The sequence below is a fragment of the Vicia villosa genome, linkage group LG4 (assembly GCF_029867415.1).
Source record: "Vicia villosa cultivar HV-30 ecotype Madison, WI linkage group LG4, Vvil1.0, whole genome shotgun sequence".
Taxonomy (NCBI): Eukaryota; Viridiplantae; Streptophyta; class Magnoliopsida; order Fabales; family Fabaceae; genus Vicia; species Vicia villosa.
The window spans coordinates 125,125,969-125,146,089 of NC_081183.1; positions in this window are offsets into that span (position 1 = coordinate 125,125,969).

Consider the following 20,121-nt stretch of genomic DNA (forward strand, 5'->3'; position numbering starts at 1 on the left):
TAAGCTCATCTTGAATTCTTCATACAGGAAAAAACTGAATGAATTCTTTTACTTGCACTGAGCTTTTACTCCCATATTCCCATATATGTGCCCGAAGTAGACTGACAATTAGGATGGAGGGTTCATTTGATTGTATTTTGACCAATCAACATACAAGGCAGATGTCTCCTCTTCCAGATCAGGAGTAGGTTCCAAACCAATGTTCTCACACTACATTAGTTTAGCACCAGAACATTTATTCTTCAGCTGGTAGCTGCATACCAGTTCTTAATGTCCCAACATCAGATAGGACATTTGTTCCTCCTTTTAGGAACACTTCAACCTTGAAGATTTCAAGGTACACACTTGCAGATAGTTATGAATATCATTGATCAGGTGACATTCATCAGCTCTAATAAACCATGCCATTATGAGTGGACTTGAGAGGATACTCAAGTATCTTTGACACTTTAATTATAGCTGTCAATACCTGCCATACATTATGTTGAACCTTCATAACCTTAGGGTTTCTCAGAGACTATGCAGCGGAAAAATAGTCATATTTCAACAGAATTCACATAATGCTTACTTTAAGTGTTAGAGTAAGCATGACAGCCAAGGATTGAAGCTGAAAAATCCAACACAACAAGACCTAACCAATGTTCTAACCAAAAAGGAACAGATAAGCACAAAGATTACCTTATCATTAACTCCACCCCCGCATGAAGTTTGGGATATTCTTCTTCTGTACTTTGCTATATGCTGAATAGATCAATACAAATTCTTCACTCCCGCATGAAGCCTTTGAATATCCTTAAATCCAGCAACACCATCTTCTCTTGTCAAGAAAGTACACCTGTTTGGATCAGATTGGCTTAGTCTACCACACATAGGTCCATCCTCCACTTCTAGGGACCATACAATATGAACATAACTATTCAAACAATCTTCTACCTTCAGCAACCAGAAAGTTTCCCTTATGGATCTCATCCAGAAACAGACATGATGCCTGCTTTGATACCAATTGAAAATTCTGGTAGGACAGACTCGGAATGTCATACGCAAGGTTACGACACCTTTTTCTGTCATCACCTTAGCTGAGGAAGTACATACAGATCCCCCAATATTTTGATTACTTCTTGCATTCAGAAGTCCAAGAGTGCCGAGATCATATTAGTTCAGTTAACACAAATAACTCTGTTTTGCAGAGGTTCTGTGATAGCACACTCATTAAACCAAACATTGATGTCATGCACGATGTTATGACATCCAAACTGAACAAACAAATAAACAATGCAAAAACATAAACAACACAAAGAATTGTTCACCCAGTTCGGTTCTAACTAACCTACTCTGGGGGCAAATAAGCCAGGAAGGAAATCCACTATCAGTAGTCTTAATTTGAAGCTAAACTCCCCCGTTTACAACTTTACACTTAAACCCAACCTAATGAAATCTCTACCTAGGTTCTCCCTAGATATGGAATATCTCCATTCCACTCCCAATCATAGCAATGATGTCTAGCAGTCAACAACTCAACCACTACATCGACAGCCTAATTCCCAACACTACAAACACAAACACAATATCAACTTGAAGTTTCTTACAAGCTTCCTCCAAGAACAAATCCTCACTCATTACTTCACAGCTTCTGAGTGATTACACTAAACCTCTCACCTACAGGTTTTGAGGCACAAATCAGTGACCATCCCACACCCCGGGTGGTTCACCTACACGGCTAACCCTAGAGACTACATCTTCCTAGCTCTGGTTATTAGCCCACTAAATTAGGTTACAAAGGTTTCTATTTATAACCTGATCCCAATTGGACTTGGGCTTACAAATCGCAGCACTCTGGCTGTTACAAATATGCAGAAAATATTCTGCTACAAATAAGGTCTTTAATTATAAGTTTCCTAATTTATCTCCTAAATTAGAAACCGTTGAATCTTCAATCTTCAGATTTGATTCTTCAATATTCTGACTTGATTCTTTGACCTTTAAATACGCGCCACATAGGATTACACAATATTCATAGAATATTTTGTCTCTGTTTTAAACCAAACTGAATCTTTCTTCCTCAATTCTGCAGGCGCAATGTCATGGTTGAAGTCATGACATTCCATATAACATCTTGCTTTAGTACCTGTTTTGTTCTTTTCATATTTGCAAGACTTATAAATATTACTTCAGCTGCTATTATGTTTTAGCCAAGCATGGATGCCAATAAGACAATTCTACATAGCAGAACATCAACAATTTCAAATAACATACAAATAAATATTTATTAATTTCAAATAACACGTAAATTTAAAAATAAAATTATATATTTAATCAAATAGAAATAAATTATATTATACTTAATTGAAATTAAATAACAAATAAATAAATATTTAATTATTTCAAACTAATTCTATTTAAATAATAATTAATTAATTAATGTAATAGTAATTCAATTAATTCTTAAAATATTTAATCAATTTAAATTAAATAATCAATTAATTTTTAAAATTATTTAATTAATTAAAACTAAATAATGATCAATTAGATTAATAGTAATTCAATAAATATTAATTTATTTATTTCTATTTGATTAATTATATTTAAGAGTAATTCAATTAATTGTCATGAATGAATATCTTCTAGTCAATAATGAAATTCCTTAGTCACACAAATATCAATTATTTAATTATTATAATATCAATTTTCTTTATACATTGTATGAAAAGAAATCAATTTATTAATTACAATTATTTATGTCCAAATATTAATTAATAGAAAGTATTTAATCGTGATATACTTAATGAAGCCCTTATCCTTCATATAACCTGAAAATTACTATTTCAAAAGATTGTGCCATAATCCGTAAATTTAGGTATTTTTGTAATGACCTACCTAAAACCTATTACGTAAGTTTTTTTATTTGGCCAAGAATCAATCGATTCTAAACAAAGTAATGGAAACATTAGATGGGTAATTGGAACGAGGGAGAATATAAAGTATTGGAATGAAAACTAGTTGGGACAGTTGTTGATTCAGCTCATCAACATACCATTACAAGATAGGAAGAGACTTTCTACTATGGTAGAAGACCTGAATGACATAGACGCGTGGATTATTCTTCAATTTATCTCATATCAATTCTTAGATATTGCCTTATGAATCGCTCTCATTTATATTCCAAAGGGACAACTTGAGGACAAGTTAGTTTGAAACCATTCTAGTAATGGTCTTTTAATAATGAGAGGACATATGTTAGATACGATGTTAGAACACCTGGTCCAAGAAGTTAAATTAGATTTTACACACACACGGATGGATAGTATTACAGAGTCAATGTAAATGCGATAAATAATACCAAATATTGGTAAACTAGTTTGGTGAAACCATACATATGTTTAGAGGGCATTATACCTAAGAAAGAAAATTCACTATTAGTACTTTAGTATATTTAGTCTTCTAATAACACCAATCCCATGATGTGCAATGCTTCTTCCTAAGACTATCCAATGAACTTCTATTTAGGACTCCCCCTAAATATGAGAATCTCTCTCACTTTCTCTCAATCACTAATCCCAAGTATTCAGATTCAATTACAACCCTATTGAATGTTAGATGTTACAAATCAACCAAGGCAAACCAACAACTATGTCAAGTTACTGAAACATAGAGTGATGTACATAAAGATTCAACTATAACACTTAATTATTATGGAATTAGCGTGGAATACAAGTTACAAAGACTCAAACCCTAACACAAATAACATAGTCTTTGCGCACAAAATTCATGTTTCAAATGAGAAACTGAGTCTTCTTAAATAGCTGATTTGATTTAGTCTCGAAAATAGCTAATTCTGTTGGATATGATCTTCTCCATAATTTCATAGATTTACTCACAACTAGAAGTTTGTGAAATTGTTTTTCTCAACTAATTAGACTAAGATCTAATTTTCAGGAATTTTTAAAAATTTCTTGATAAGTATCACATATATTATTAAAACTGATATTAAACATGATGTAGCATATGTTCATAAAAAATGGACTTGAATATCTATTCTTTAGACGTCTAAAGTTAATTATATGATTGAGACTTATGAGATCATAATTCTAAATTAGATATTTGAAACACACAAAGTATGATATTAAGATATTTATTCGCATTAAGCCAACAAGTTAGTATATGATAATTTTCCCCTTAACATACAAATTTTTTAGGTTAATAATCTATTACTTCTGAACTAAGTAAACTTTTGGATGTGTTGCGTATAATTCAATTGCTCCACCATAGTACGTTAAGATGAGTTTTTGAAAGAATGTTGAGAAAATGCATTTTATATGAATCTCGTATTTGAGGTATTTAACTTGGTCCAATAAATGAATACTTGTTTGAAGCCCAGTAGGTTGATTATCAATTGATAAATTAATTTTTCTCAATATTAGGGAGAGAGAATAAGCAGCTCAGAGTATGAACCTAGAGGTTCAAATGAACAATTTGAGATAAAATATTATTATATCATTTTGATCCTCGAAGTTCAAAACACAATTCATTTATAAATTTATATCATTTATAAAGTCAGTTTCAATGTTAAAAGTCCTCTACCAAGAAAAGAAACTAAAGTTAAAGATGACCCAAGTGATGATATGCAAATTCTAAGAGTACTTTGACATAGGAATAGATCGTGAATCCACGTCTATCAAAGATTGTAGACAAAGTGAGAATTGGCCAAAATGAAGAGATCATGAATCAGAATCTATCAAAGATTATAGACAAAGTGAGAATTAGCCAAAGTAAACCGATAATAAATCAAACCAAACAACCTAAGAGATTTTGACTGGGATGATCTCTAACCTATGAATATTTTAATACCAAATTAATCTTCAAACTATCTTGGTTTTGACCAAGCTAACCAAGAACCAATGAAGATTTTAACATTGGCTAATCTTCAACCAAAACCTAGGACTAATCACACAATCCCCAAATCTAAGTTTTTATCAGGTTTAGCTTCGAACCACAATTAATTCCTAATTAGATAATATTGAACCAAGGTTTATACAAAATATTCCCTTGGTGAGTTTTACAATTCTACCCTTTCTAGAATTACAAAATTATCCTCACTCACAAAGGAACTTTTCTCACAAAAAGTATTAGGCTATAACATCTAGTAAGAGAAATTTAAATAAAACTTTAGAGAGAGAGAGAGAGGGAAGTAGCAAAACACAATTCTGGATGGTTTGAAATGAGAAAAGGAACCTCTATTTATAGGCTTGAGGTTTGCCAAAAAAAGGAATTTGCGATCAATGCATTTTGTCGTTAGCTAATCGATTAGATATTAAAAAACAATCAATTATAAGTTATCAAAATGGAAGTTTAAGGTATATAGCCGTTGTACAGAACCAAGGTGTGTTCAAACTAGCTTGAGCCTTAAGTTTGTGCATTTTTAATCGATTATCTATTTGTTCTAATCGATTAGAAAAGTCAAAATTTTAATTAGGGATGGACACCTATTAGTTTTTAGATTCTAAAGATATATTTAGAGCTAATAATCTTTATGGGTGCCGAAGCTTAATTCTTCCGTGTTAGTTGTGTCGGTTGACAAATCGTCGGTACAAATGATATGGATGTCTGCTGTGTTATTTAGGTTGGCCGAGAGATCATCGCCGAGATGATATAATAGCTCTCTACTTTGGGTTAGAAATGACTTAGGGTGTGAGCGATGCTTGATGATTTTGACGAGTATTGTAGGTTGAGTGCAACTGGTCGATAGGTTTAAATTTGTGATAAGTAGATTATATGCATGCTTGATAAATTTATTCTCTCTAAAGAATGAATTCTTTTTGTGTTAATATTTACTTTTCCGTTTTTATCTTTAAAAAATTTAATCCAAACTCGTAACTGCGAAATCTGTTGAATGGCAGTTTGGTAGCACTAATCTTTGTGGACACGATAAATTCCTGGATAAATACTTCCAAAACTTTTGTTGCTTATCGCTATTCCGCCCCAACACATATGTATTGCGAGTGCCAGAATTTCAATTGGTATTAGAGCAGGCACCCTGTTATGTTTATTGGGTGAGCTCAAGGGAGAATATTTTCTGGTACTGTGGATAAAGAAGGAGGATACAACAACAAACCACCTCTCTAAGATGATTTAAATTTTGACTGATGGAAAGTCAGAATGGTGGCTTTTCTGAAATCCATGGACAACAAAGATTGGAAGGCTGCTTTGAAAGGATGGGAGCATCCTGTTGAGAATGACAAACAAGGGAACGTGTCCTTAAAACCTGAATAAGATTGGTCTGATGAAGATGATAAATTATCTCTTAGAAACTCCAAGGCTTTGAATGCTTTATTCAATGGAATAGACAATAATGTTTTCAAGTTGATCAACACCTGTACTATAGCCCAGGATTCTTGGGAAATCCTTAGAACTACTCATGAAGGCACGTATAAAGTGAAAATGTCTAGACTTCAGCTTTCCACTTGCAAATTAGAAAATCTCAAGTTCAATGATGATGAGACTATCCAGTAATATCATATGAAGATTCTTTAAATAGAAAATGCATTTAGTGCCTTGGAAGAAACGATGTCAGAAGAAAAACGTAATAAAAATTCTTAGGTCTCTACCTAGGAAATTTGACATGAAGGTGAACGATCACAACCCCAAACTTAACTCGTTTCTTGTCCTCAAGCAATGTTCATGGAAAAAAGAATCCGGCCACCCCCAAATTATTAACTTACCACAACACCGCCGAAATGTTGCGCAACTTGTGTCATACCCTAATTTTTGACCCCCCTGAGATGACATATCTTCAGGATTTTCATCAGGTCAAAGCAAGTACCCAGAGCAGTCACTTCTTCATCTGGCATTTAATCGAGGATGTTCAAAGACAAGAAAACTCAGGCAAAGGATCAATCAGTAGAAGGATTAGTCTCTAAAATAATCATAGGACTCAAGAGCTTCATTTTCTCACCTATGATTGATTAGACACCCAGTCCTCTGAATACAGATTTACTCAGGTCACCAGACTAGGGTTTTTGAGCCTATCAAGGACTAAAATCAGGGATCACCTTTTGGAAACCCTAAAAAGCCCCAGGGGGTCATTCAAAGACATCAATCATCTTCAAATAGCTCATATGACAAGATCCACTGGACATCACACCTCAATTCAAAGTCTACAGTCATTATTTTCATATGGTCGATAATTAGGGTTTTTGACCTAATTCACCAGGATAGTTGACTTTTAATCAGAGGCATGGATCCAAAACTCAAGACATGATTCAAGAACCTCTACTACCTCAATATAACCCATTTACATCACTCATTTGAGGAGAAGATCTTGATTCTACACAAAAATCCAAAATCTCACTTTATCTAGAAAAAGTCAACTGTATGGGATCACCTTTGACTTTTAAGATTTTTGGTCAAACCATGACTTTCAAAGATCAAAATCATCAATATATGGATATTAAAGTCATTTGACCAAAGAAATTCAAAAAGAATCATCAAGGAGCAAAAAGTCGGGAATTAGGGTTTTTGAGGGCATTGTGGGAACTCAAAATTTCACCTACACAACTCAAAAAACTTCCAACATGAAAGTTGTAGATCTTGCAAAATAAAACAACATCTTACATAGGAACTTTTTTCAAAAGATCAACCATTTAAGAGTTTTGGAATTTTGAAGCTTTAGGTTATAAAAACTTAGAAATTTTTCTAAGTGTTTTTAACCTAGTTTTCATCCAACTTTGGGCTCATTTTTCACAAATTTCCCTAATGATTCTGAAGGAACCATAAACTAATGATTTGAAGTAGATGTTTAGGGCTTTCCAAATTGTGTTCAACCTTCTCCAAATTCATTTTGAGCTAAGAGTTATGCTTGTTCAAAGTTGGCCTCATGAAGTGAAATTATAGGTCATGCCTCATTTTTGAACTTTGAAATTTTGTGCACATGACCTCATTTATGGATGCTAAACGACCCATACCATATCTGAAAAACATGCCATGCATTCATTTTCACCATAGCATAAGAATTGAGGAAGATTCCCAAAACAAGAACATGTGATTATGTAATGATTACATTTGGGAATTTATGGCAAATTGATGAATCACCCAAGGAATCTTCTCACCAACCAATTAGAGCTCATTTCTGTCTCAGAATTGTCCCCTAAGATCAAGCAAAATCGAGGGCTAGGGGATTGATCAAATGGAATCAAAATTCTCATCATTGCATAAAAGATATTTGCAAACTTCCTTCATGGCCAAGAAAACCAAATCAACCTCACTAAGCAAGCTCACTCCTCTGCAACTATACTGAACCATTTGCCTATAAATTGGAGAGCATACCTCAGTAGAAAAACACACCAAAGCAACAGAATTCTTGCTTTCTCTTTTCTTTCTTCATACTTAGTTTTTTCAAAGGTCCTTTTGCAAGAAGACTCGGATTCTTCAAACCAAAGCTCTCTCTTTGAAAATAAGTATTCAAACACATTGAGGGAGGCATTTAGAGGTGATCCAAACCTCTGGAACACTTCTGGGCGTGGAGAATCATCATCTTCACCTCTCATTTGGAGCACTTGCAGTTGGAGGACCACAGAACAATTCAGGAGGTTCCAAGCAAGGTTAGGCATCCAAGCACGTTCCTCAGATCATAGTGAAGCTGTTCAGATGGCTGCAGCTCATCTGTAACTCCAGATTCATCATCCTCCATGTTCACTTGAAGCTCAAATCGAAGGAGTCGAGTAGAGCAATTCAGAAGGTTTGAGGACACAACAAGCATCCAGTTAGCATCACTGGGTCCCAAGGAAGCTTTTGGGATCATTCATACGAGCCCAGGTGCTCTCTATCATCCTCACGACCTCCATTTTCAGAGGTAAGTTTCTGAACTCCATCTCTTTAATTTAAGCACTCTTTGTGATAAAGCTCGATTCTATTTTGTTCAGCATCATCAGAGGATTGAAAACCCTCTATCATCATTCATTTATCTTTCAGTATAGTCATTTAATTTGATTTTCAAATTTTAGGGTTCTTCACGTTTTTTAGTAAATTAGTTAGATGTAGTTAATATAAATTTGTGTTAGTTACATATTTAGAATCGTGAGTGAGTTTAGAACAAGTTTCATGTTTACACCTGGGCCATTGGTTGAGATTTGAGAGAATCAGAATTTCAAAAATGTTGGAGCTTGAGGTTAAAGACGAAGATGGAGGGTGGCGCCATTTTTCAAATCTCTGAACAGAGTTTATTTTATATTTAATGATATGTGTTTCATAAATAAATGAATAACTTGCCCCAGTGGTCACACATGCGCTCTTAGTCTCCTCATGCCCAAGGTCTGAGGTTCGAATCCCCTTCGCCTCAGACCTTTTGATTTTATTTTCTTTTTTTGCTTCTATACACTTGAACATTATATGAATTGCATTGAAACCAGCTTACTATCACCACACGCGCGTTGGCTCAGTGGTGTTTGTTTTGAGTATGTGACCTAGAGGGCGTGGGTTCAAATCCTCCAAGGGCCAAACTATTTTTTTAACACCCATTTTCTTTCATTTTTCTCACAAACTTCACACAATTAATTCACCTATCAAATTAAGTTATTTTCACTTCATTTTTCACACACTTATTATTTAATATATCTATTTTGTGAATAATCAAAAAATCATAAAAAATATTATTTATTTCATGTATTTTTATTAGGTTTAAAATAGTATGTTTTTAAGTGTTTTCTTAAATACTTTAGATATACATACTCATTTTGTTTTAACCTAATTATTTTGTGGATAATTTTATGATAAAACCCTATTTGTTTAGGCCTTAATTAGGTAAAGAGCTTTATCTTTACCTCAATTAAGTTGACTTTTGTCAATTTTCAAAATTGTTTTCGATCTTTGATTAAACAAGATGATTAAGGTTTTCAAACAACAAAAACTTACATCATTCCAATCTTCATTTTCACTACTTCACAAACAGTAAATAATCTCTGGGCCTCTATTAGAGTGTAAGACCCAACACCTTCTTTCTTTTCATAGTTTGTTTTACAAAACTGTATTTTCAAATCTTCTTTCTGTTTTCAAAACATTCTTCTGGTATTTGAAGGGCATTATTCCCGGTGAAACTCTTCAGATACCTATGTGACCTATGTCCATCTTCACTTCTTCTATTTTCAAAAACCATTAACTGTTTATCATATATATATTCAACTGTTATCCATCAATTACTGGTAAGGCTTTGTACATACTTCTTCAAAGGCCTCCACTCCATCCAGGTTAGGCTTTACAAGCTTTCAATTTACAGTCTTTATTTAAATTACTGTCAAATATAGAACTGTGCATATATATATTAGTTTAGAACTACGTTTGAGTATAAACCTTAGGACAGTTAAACTATATATATATTATAGGAATATGGCCTAGGATTGAGAATGTCTTCCCGGTGAAGGCTCTTTCCTAATTAGAGATCTGTAGTTCAAACCCTCAAGATGAATTATTCCCGGTGAAACATCTTGGTAAAAACCTTAGAATCCAAAAAATAGGACACATCCACCCAAAGAGGAATTATTCCCGGTGAAACCTCTTACCCATTTGCTTAAAGCCAAAATAAGTTCAAAACTACATAGCTTTCTCTTGTGCTATAACAAGGACCCTCGATGACCCTCGATTAGCCTCCTCTTGGGCTTTGTACAAGGACCCACAGGCTTCTTAAAAGCATTTCCAGCTTCCTCTTGAGCTTGTATACAAGGACCCATCAGGTTTCTTATAAACATAGGAACAGGTCTTTAGTCACCTCTTAACATATCCTAGTGAGTTTCTTCCAATTTAAACCAGACTTTAAACAAGCTAAGTTTGTCTCAATTTTACATTGAGTACACCTTTTGGAATGAGAGACATGGACAGTCTTTGTCACCCTTATCTTCATCAATTTTCCTTAGCAGAGTCTAGGATCCATGTTTGCTTATCCTCAGCAAGAGTCAGCCTTCATCTTGGGCTTTAAACAAGAAGTCTCCACTAGATAATCTTTCTGCCAATCATTTTAACAAAACCCCTGGAAAGGGTTAGCCTCCAAACATTCTTTCATTTTAACACCACCCCTGGAAAGGGTTAGCCTCCAAATTATTTCTTTCATCTTAACAAAACCCCTGGAAAGGGTTAGCCTCCAAACATTCTTTCGTTTTAACACCACCCCTGGAAAGGGTTAGCCTCCAAAATCACTTCTTCAAAAAACAAAGATTCATTTCTCTTAGGAGATAATTTCCCCAAAAGAGTCAAAACCCCTGGAAAGGGTCAGCCTCCAAAAAAAAACATGACAAAAATCAGTCTTTTAACAGACAATTTCTCCAGCTGAGTCAAAATCCCTGGAAAGGGTTAGCTTCCAAAAAAAATCAGTCTTTCTAAATAAATCCTTCAATAGAGTCAAAATCCAACAAAAATAGTTAGCCTCAACCTTGGGCATTGTGCAAGGCAGATAATAGAGTCTCCCCTAGTGAGTCCTTCATTGTTCAGTAGCCACAACCTTGGGCTTTGTACAAGGCGGATAAACCATATGTCGTGTGTCAAAGATTCCTAACATCTAGGATCTTTTCCCATAGAGTCATCCATACTCAGCTTATTTAAGAGTCCGCCACAACCTTGGGCTTCATACAAGGCAGAAAATAATATTTCCCCTAGTTAGAGTCAGCCTCAATTCTGGGCTTTGTACAGAACACCAAATAAAACCCATCAAAATAGATTTTCCCTAAGTAGAGTCAGCCTCAATTCTGGGCTTTGTACAGAACATAAAAATCCCTTGTAAATTAATCCCCAGTGGAGTTTTCTCCCAGAATCATAATAATAATCAATCAATCAAAAAGCCTCAAGCTTGGGCCTCATGCAAGCCAGTTAAAAATCAAATCTTTTATACAGTAGATAGACATAGCTTATCTCTATAGAGAGATCTTTCTTCTATCGCACCACATTCAAACAAACAAACATTACATTTCATTTCAATTTCAATCAAGTCTCCCATTTAGGATTTTGAAAGGCATGAGCTGGCAGTAAAACCCAGACATGTGGTAACTTTCCCTAATTTGGATGAGCATCTTTCTTTCATTTAAGAGGCATTTGACTGGTATACTTGCACATACACAAGTAAGGTCCCCCTCTTGAATGAAAAGAATTCAGTTATTCTGTCACTCTTTTAATGTTTGTGGTGGAATAGTAGAAATACCTCTCTATAAAGATGACTTCATGTCTCTTTACCGTAAACAGAGATTTAATTCAAGCTTCAACCTTGAGCTTCGAGCAAGGCACCCAAAAATAATTAATAATTAGTTAGTTCCCCGAACTACATTAAGCTCTGACTTCCATTAGGGATATGTAGGCATGAGTTTCACAAGGAATCTCAGCGAGCTAATAAAATACCAAAAATAGTCAGTCAGTCAGTCAGTCTGTCTTTCTTTTATTCAATTCAATTCCTTCTCCTAACACAAAGGAGAAACTTTCCCAATAATCATTAGCAGCACAAACACATTTAGACACAGAGAAGGTTCCTGTAGAGTACTACAGATATGTAGGGTGTTTAAACACTTCCCTATGTATAACCGACCCCCCGGACTCCAGAATTTCTAGTCTAGGTGTAATCCCCACACTTAGCAAACTCCTAGGGTTTAGTTGAGATCTTTTTTCCCCTTTCCTACTCGTAGGACAAATAAGAAAGTTCGTGTGATATCGTAGGAAGAACTGAAATAAAATTCATCCCGCCACAGGCGCTTTCTCCTTCCAAATTTCGCGTGAAGGGTCTAGCGTGCCGTCCTCCCAAGTGAAACGGGGAGGTAAAAAAAACGACAACCACAGAAAAATGGCGACTCTGCTGGGGATTATGTGTTAAAAACCTTGGTTTTTCATCCAAACCAATGGTTGACCTGTTGCTGGTCCAGCCCCAATGAGGAATTAGGGATGCCAAATTCCCCCTCAAACAAGAGAGGTCCTGCCTAACCTCTGTGTCATTTCATGTGTTTGCTGCATTTATATTTGTTTATTTTGTTTATTCTGTATCGGGAAAGGGCTTGATTCCCCCTTGTGGTGAGAAATCCTATACCCGGATTTGAGTGCAACATAAGATAGGATGGAGGATGTCTTCCCGGTGAAGACCCTCTAATCTTGGTTTCCAAGTCTACTCTTGGGATTTGCCTGGCTGGTTGTGATTAACTGCGCCACTGCATTCCGAGACTGATTTGTACCAGGAGGACCTAGAAACACATTAACCCCACTTAAAGCCTTTTTTAGGACGTAGAGCGGTGATTACGGTAGTAATTGTCACGCAGATACTACACTCAGAGAAAACTCTTTTATAGATACCAATCAACGTATCTTTAAGGTTGAGCAAAAACTGAGACCCCCAGAACCCGTTCTACAGGTACAAAAATCCTTATCCTTAGTTTACCATTGGGGCGAGGTTTGCGTTTTGACTTCATGACCACTATACCCTTCTGCGCCATGTTTGTTTAAAACTCTTGTGTGTGCATTCATGCATTCATGCATCATTCATTAATAACAACTAAAAACAAAAAGAGTCTTTTTCGAGTCGTTTTTCAAGGAAACTAAATAACGAACGTTTTGAACTTCATAGAAAGAGAGAAACGGAGAAAGGACTTAAGGATCTATACCATGGATTACGGAAGAAAGAGAGCTAGGAAATACACCTTCAAGATTCCCCAGGTCGAGGAACTGGGAAAGCTCAGAAAACTGGTGGTCAACCCCCAGGCTTTCAAGGAGAAGTATGGAAAACTTCTGCCTTTGCTCAATACCAACATTGTGGATGGGATCCTTCCCACCTTGGTACAGTTTTACGATCCAACGTATCACTGCTTCACCTTTCCAGATTATCAGCTCATGCCTACGTTGGAAGAGTACTCTCGTCTGATTGGAATACCTGTGTACGCGCAAGATCCGTACTCCGATTTGGAAAAGAATCCTGACGACATTATCATCGCTGCAACTACTCCTTTGAATGTAGTCGACATCAGAACTCATATGGTGAGTAGAGAAGGAATTCAAGGATTGCCCTCCAAATTCTTGTTTGATCAAGCTCGGTACTTCGTCAGCATCCAAGATATGAGCGCTTTTGAGGAAATCTTGGCTTTGCTTATCTACGGATTGTTTTTGTTCCCTTACATTAACGATTTCGTCGACATCGACGCAATTAAGATCTTCTTAATTGGAAATCCAGTTCCAACCTTGCTTACGGATGCTTATCACTCTGTGCATTCAAGAAACCTGCAGCGAGGAGGATTAATCACATGCTGCATACCGTTGTTATACGAATGGTTCGTTTCGCACCTGCCGAAGTCTAGCACTTTCTGGAATATGAGGGATGGCCTTTACTGGTCACAGAAAATCATGTCTCTCACTCATACAGACATTGATTGGTGTAGTCCTGACAACGACGAAACCAAGATCATTTTCAGTTGCGGAAGTTTTCCCAACATACCCCTTATTGGAACTAAGGGAGGAATCAGTTACAATCCATCTTTAGCCCGTCGTCAATAAGGCTATCCCATGAAAAATATACCAAGTAACATCCAATTGGAGGGTCTGTTCTTCAAGAACATCGACGATCATGGTAACATGCTGAAGAAGGAAATTGTCCAAGCCTGGCGTCTTGTTCACAGCAAAGGGAGAAGATTGTTAGGAAAACATCTTTGCATCTCCCTGGATCCTTACCTTCAATGGGTACGCGTCAGAGCATTCAAGCTCAGGATGCCATATCAACATCAAGAACCTATTCCCCTAAGGGAACCAATTTACCTTTTCTCCACCGATGTTGAAAAACTACAAGCGGCATTAAACAAGGTATGCCAAGAAAGGAATGCTTGGAGGAACAAGTATCGAATCATCAACACGGAAAATGTTGAGATTCAAAACATCCTAAAAAGGAAGGATGAGTTACTTGAAGTGCTCGATCAACAAGTGTCACAAACGTCACTTTCTCATCATATCCCTCCTGCTTCCTGGATCATCGATCAACTCACGTCAGAGAACGCTCAGCTCAAGAAACAGAAGAAGATGTTAGAACGTGAAGTCGGCTCTTCGTCAAAGTTTTAGAGTCCTTTCTCTCTGTTTCTCTGTATTTCTTTTTCAAAGTGTGTAAAAAATGGCGTTTTCGCTTAATTAATAAAAGTTTGATGTTTCATAACGTAATTATGGTGTTTCCTTGAAAAATATTAACTTAATTGCATATCATACATCGCTTTAGTCGTACGCACTGACACGAGAATTGTCGCGGATCTAATAGTCACTTTCCTTTCTCCAGAAAGAGAGGAGGAGAAGGAGGTGAACCAAGACTTTCAAGCTGTCTCATCCATACAACACTCGTTCAAGTCGCAAGAAAAGAATGGATGACTTTGAGCAAGAGAATGTAGAACTCAAAGAAGAAATTACTACTCTCAAAGGTGCTATTGAAAGGCTCAATAGTATGGTAGAAGCCCTGGTAGTTGCACAGAATCGACCAACGCCAGAAAAACCACAAAGGACTGTGGTTTCCGAGATTGTTTCTACTCCTATTACTCAGTATACCATGCCACCCAACCGACCTTGGGGCATGCCGTATAACTTTATTCCAGAAGGGTACATACCCCCAGTTTCTGAAGTTCCAAGAGCTACAATGGAGATGCAACCGCCGGAGGGTTACAAACCTCTGGAAATTGAAGTTCCAAGAGCAACGACGATGGGTTTCACACAACAGAATGCTGAGATTCCAAGATCTGCTGTCATGGCTTCTCCACAGCCCATTATGCATACTTTTCCTCCACAGGGCGGACAAGTGTATCATCATGCTCCCAGTGAGGACGCTGGCGTGTATGAAAGATTGGACGAGTTCCAGGAACAGTTTCTGCAAATGCAGAAGGAACTCAAGACTCTTCGAGGACAAGATCTATTTGGAAAGAATGCTGCAGACCTCTGTCTAGTTCCAAATGTTAAGATTCCTCACAAATTCAAAGTACCAGAGTTCGAGAAGTACAAAGGGAATTCATGCCCACAAAGTCACCTCGTAATGTACGCTCAAAGAATGTCAACTCAGATTGATAATCAACAATTGCTCATTCATTATTTTCAAGACAGCCTGACTGGTGCTGCACTCAAATGGTACATGAACTTAGACAGTTCAGAGATTCGTACTTTTCGAGACCTCGGAGAGGCCTTCGTCAAACAGTATAAGTACAATCTGGATATGGCCCCTGACAGAGATCATCTCCGGGCCATGACTCAAAAGGATAGGGAAAGCTTCAAGGAATACGCTCAGAGATGGCGTGAAGTTGCTGCTCAAATTTATCCACCACTTGAAGAGAAAGAAATGACAAAAATCTATCTCAAAACTTTGAGTCCATTTTACTACGGACGAATGGTTGCAAGTGCACCAAGTGACTTTACCGAGATGGTAAACATGGGTGTACGTTTAGAAGAAGCAGTTCGAGAAGGACGCTTGAACAAAGAACCAGAATCTTCTATTGGTCCAAGGAAGTATGGAAGTTCTTTCCAGAAGAAAAAGGATCAAGATGTCAGCAATGTCTTGCACAAAATCAAGAAGAAATTTCAACCTCAAGTTGCAGCAATAACTCCGGTTGTTAACTCAGCGCCAGCTTATCAACCTCAGGTCTCGCAACAACAAATTCAACAAAGGTCGCAGCAACCTCAGCAGCAGGTTCGACCTCCAAATTACAACAATCGGGCTCCAAGGTATCCTGCCTTTGACCCAGTACCAATGCCGTATGCGGAATTGTTTCCAACATTACTGGCAAAAGGACTCATTCAGACAAGGAGTCCTCCAAATCCTACAAACAGTTCCTCACCATGGTATAAGGCTGACCAATCTTGTCCCTATCATCAGGGGGCACCGGGTCACAATATTGAGAACTGTTTCCCTTTCAAGATTGACGTCCAATGATTAGTGAAGAGCGGAATGCTATCCTTCAAAGATACTAGTCCAAACGTCCAAGCAAATCCTTTGCCGCAGCATAAAGAAGCTTCAGTAAATCTGATAGATCAACACCCTAACGTCATTCAAATCTACGACATTCGTTAGATAGGGGAAAATCTTGTCAAGATGCACGCTAAACAAGCTGGGTACGGCCATGTACCACCTCACAACTACTTCACATGCGATATTTGTCCAAAGAATAATTAAGGATGTGCCGTAGTTGAAGCTGCATTACAAGAACAAATGGACTTAGGATGGATTCAACATATCTGAGTCAGGACTAAACATGACATCAACATGGTTCAAGGATGTCCAGGAGAATACAAAATCTACAAAGTTGAAGATCTTGAAGGATCGGTAGTCAGGTTCCATAAAATTTTAAATGGACTTGCCTACTTTGGAACAGATTTCCACGCTTACAGTAGATGCAGAATTTGTCGAAGAAATTCACAAGGATGTTTGCGTGTTCGCAACGACATTCAAAAGCTGATGGATGACAATACCATTACCGTTCTTGCCAACAGAGAAGATGACGAAGTCTTTACCGTATCTCCTCAAATTAATCAAGTTGAACCAATGCAAGTTAAGTATGATAGCAGGAAGACGGCAGTTGCTCCGCTAGTCATCTACTTACCAGGTCCTGTACCGTATGAGTCCAGCAAGGCTATTGTCATACCCCAATTTTTGACCTAAGATACCACCTCATATCATTGCATATGCATCATTTGCATCTCTAACAAATTGCATAGTTTGTGTTTGCTACTTGTGACTCAGCAGGGATTTAATCAAGAAATCACTCATCAGTACAAGCAACAATCAACTAGGGTTTTGTTCTCCCTTCATCTCAAATGAATCATCTTCATCAACAATCAACATCTGGTCCTCAAAGATTCATTTCAACAAGCTCAAAGGCACTGAATCAACCAGATCAGGGTTTTGACTAAAGATAGCATACTCCTGACTTTTGCTCAGGATTTGACCTAATGACTTGGGACATGACCTCAAGACCCCAAGTACATCATTTTGACCTAATCCATTGGCTCAAGACATCTCCTACACAAGGATTGATCAACAGTGAAATTTCAAATCATCAGAATTAGGATTTTGAACTATCAAGGACTGAAACCAGGGATCACATTTGGGAAACCCTAAAAATCCCCAGGAAGTCAATCAAAGGTTTCAATCATCTTCAAATAATCCCTATGACAATATACAATGGAAATTGCATCTCAATTCAAGATCCACAGTCATCAATTTCATCAGGTCGACAATTAGGGTTTTTGACCTAATTCACTGGACAACTGACCTTTTAATCAGGACATGGTGCCACAATTCAAACCATGGCTCAATAACCTCTAATTCTTCAATGTGATCCATTCATACCATTCATTTGGTGAGGATAGCCTGTTTCATTTGAAATCTCTAGAAACGCGATTCGTGTGAAAAAGTCAACTGTACAAGATCACCATTGACTTTTGGGGAATTTTGGTCAACCATGACTTTTGAAGTTTTGAATCATCAATATATGATATATGAAGTCATTTGATCAAGAAAAATCAATCAAGAATCAAAAAGTCAAAGTTTGACTTTCATACTTAGAAACTTTTTTCTAAGTGTTTTTCATGGTTTTTTCCAAACTTTGGAAGGGAATTTCTCAAAATTTCACCTACAAACTGAAAAAAACTTCCAACATGAAAGTTGTAGATTTTGATCCAATAAACAACTTTGACACATATAAATTTTTTCCATAAGATCAACCATTTAAGAGATATGGAGCTTCAAAGTTGGCATCTTTGGAAAATTTCACTTGAAACTTCATTTTTCTCAAAGTTCATGGATCTTTTTCACCCATTTCCTTAAGGGTCTTGAAGAAACTTTCAACTAGGGTTTTGAAGTATGTAACATGAGCTTTCCAAAATGTCCAAGAGCATGAAAAAATATGGAGTGTAGCTATGGTTTTGATTTTTGCAATTAGAAGCCATTATGCATGAAATTACAAGCCATTTTCACTAAGTTCAAATACTATATGGCCTATAATTCAAGTGATGACACACCAAAGCAATGATTGAATGATATTTTTCTGATTTGAGATCAGAATGGAAAGAGATAAGAAGCTTAGAGAAATAACCATGGTTAAGTCACTTTAACCATTTTGCATTAAATGGTAAGATTCCTTTCTATCTCCAAATGCCAAATCATCACTTCTTGAAGCAAGTTGCAAAGCTCTGAGTTCAGACACTTTGGCCTATAAATAGAGGTCATTTCCACTCTTCAATTCACACCAAAACCTCACAAAGCATAGGTTTTCTCTTTCTTTCTTGAATTACAAGTTTCATAGTTTTCAAAGAGGTAGAAAACTCAGCCTCTAAACCTTGCAAGTTCTGAGCAAAGTGATGCTTCTCACAAGCCACAAACATCATATGGGATGTGTTTGATCCATCCATACACCCCAAAAACACCTAAAACTCAAAATCACCACCTCACTTCTCAAATATGCATACCCTAAGCTTTATCATGCCAAAATCAATTCCAGGCCATATCTGTCCAAGTTAACACTTCTAACACCATCCATATACTTCATATGAACTGTCCCAACCATCATCCATGATCTGAAACACCTCCATCATCAAATTCGATTCACTCTCCAAAGCTCTGCAGATCGGGTTCCATAGCTTAGCTCAGATGAATTCAAACTGTTCCAAGCATCCAGACACCTTCCCTAAGGTCCATTGAAGCTGTCCAGATTGAGCAACAACATCTGTAACACCTCCAGGCACGATTTCAATTTCCGGTTGGCCGTTTTTGAAGGTAAGCTCTCTTGAACTTCAAACTCATACATACATGCATCATAAATGAAAAATTGAGTTGCTATCTTGTTTCTGCACTATCACTGATCAATAGCCCTCAATCAATTTCATAATTCATCAATCATACACAATTTTAGAATGAATCATAGAATTAGGGTTCTTCGTGTTCATCAGAGAATCAATGGCCCTAGAGTTAAAATAAATGAAATCAAAGACCACCATCATGTTCCTCGTGAAAAACCGAGTGAGATAGACCCTTTGATCGATCAAAACAACACAAATTTGAAGAAATTCAAAAATCAGTTAGGGTTGTGTTCTTGGCGCCAGATTTGGTTTGGGAAATTCAAATTCTTGATTTAAAATATATTTTATCAAACGCGTATGTTTAACAAG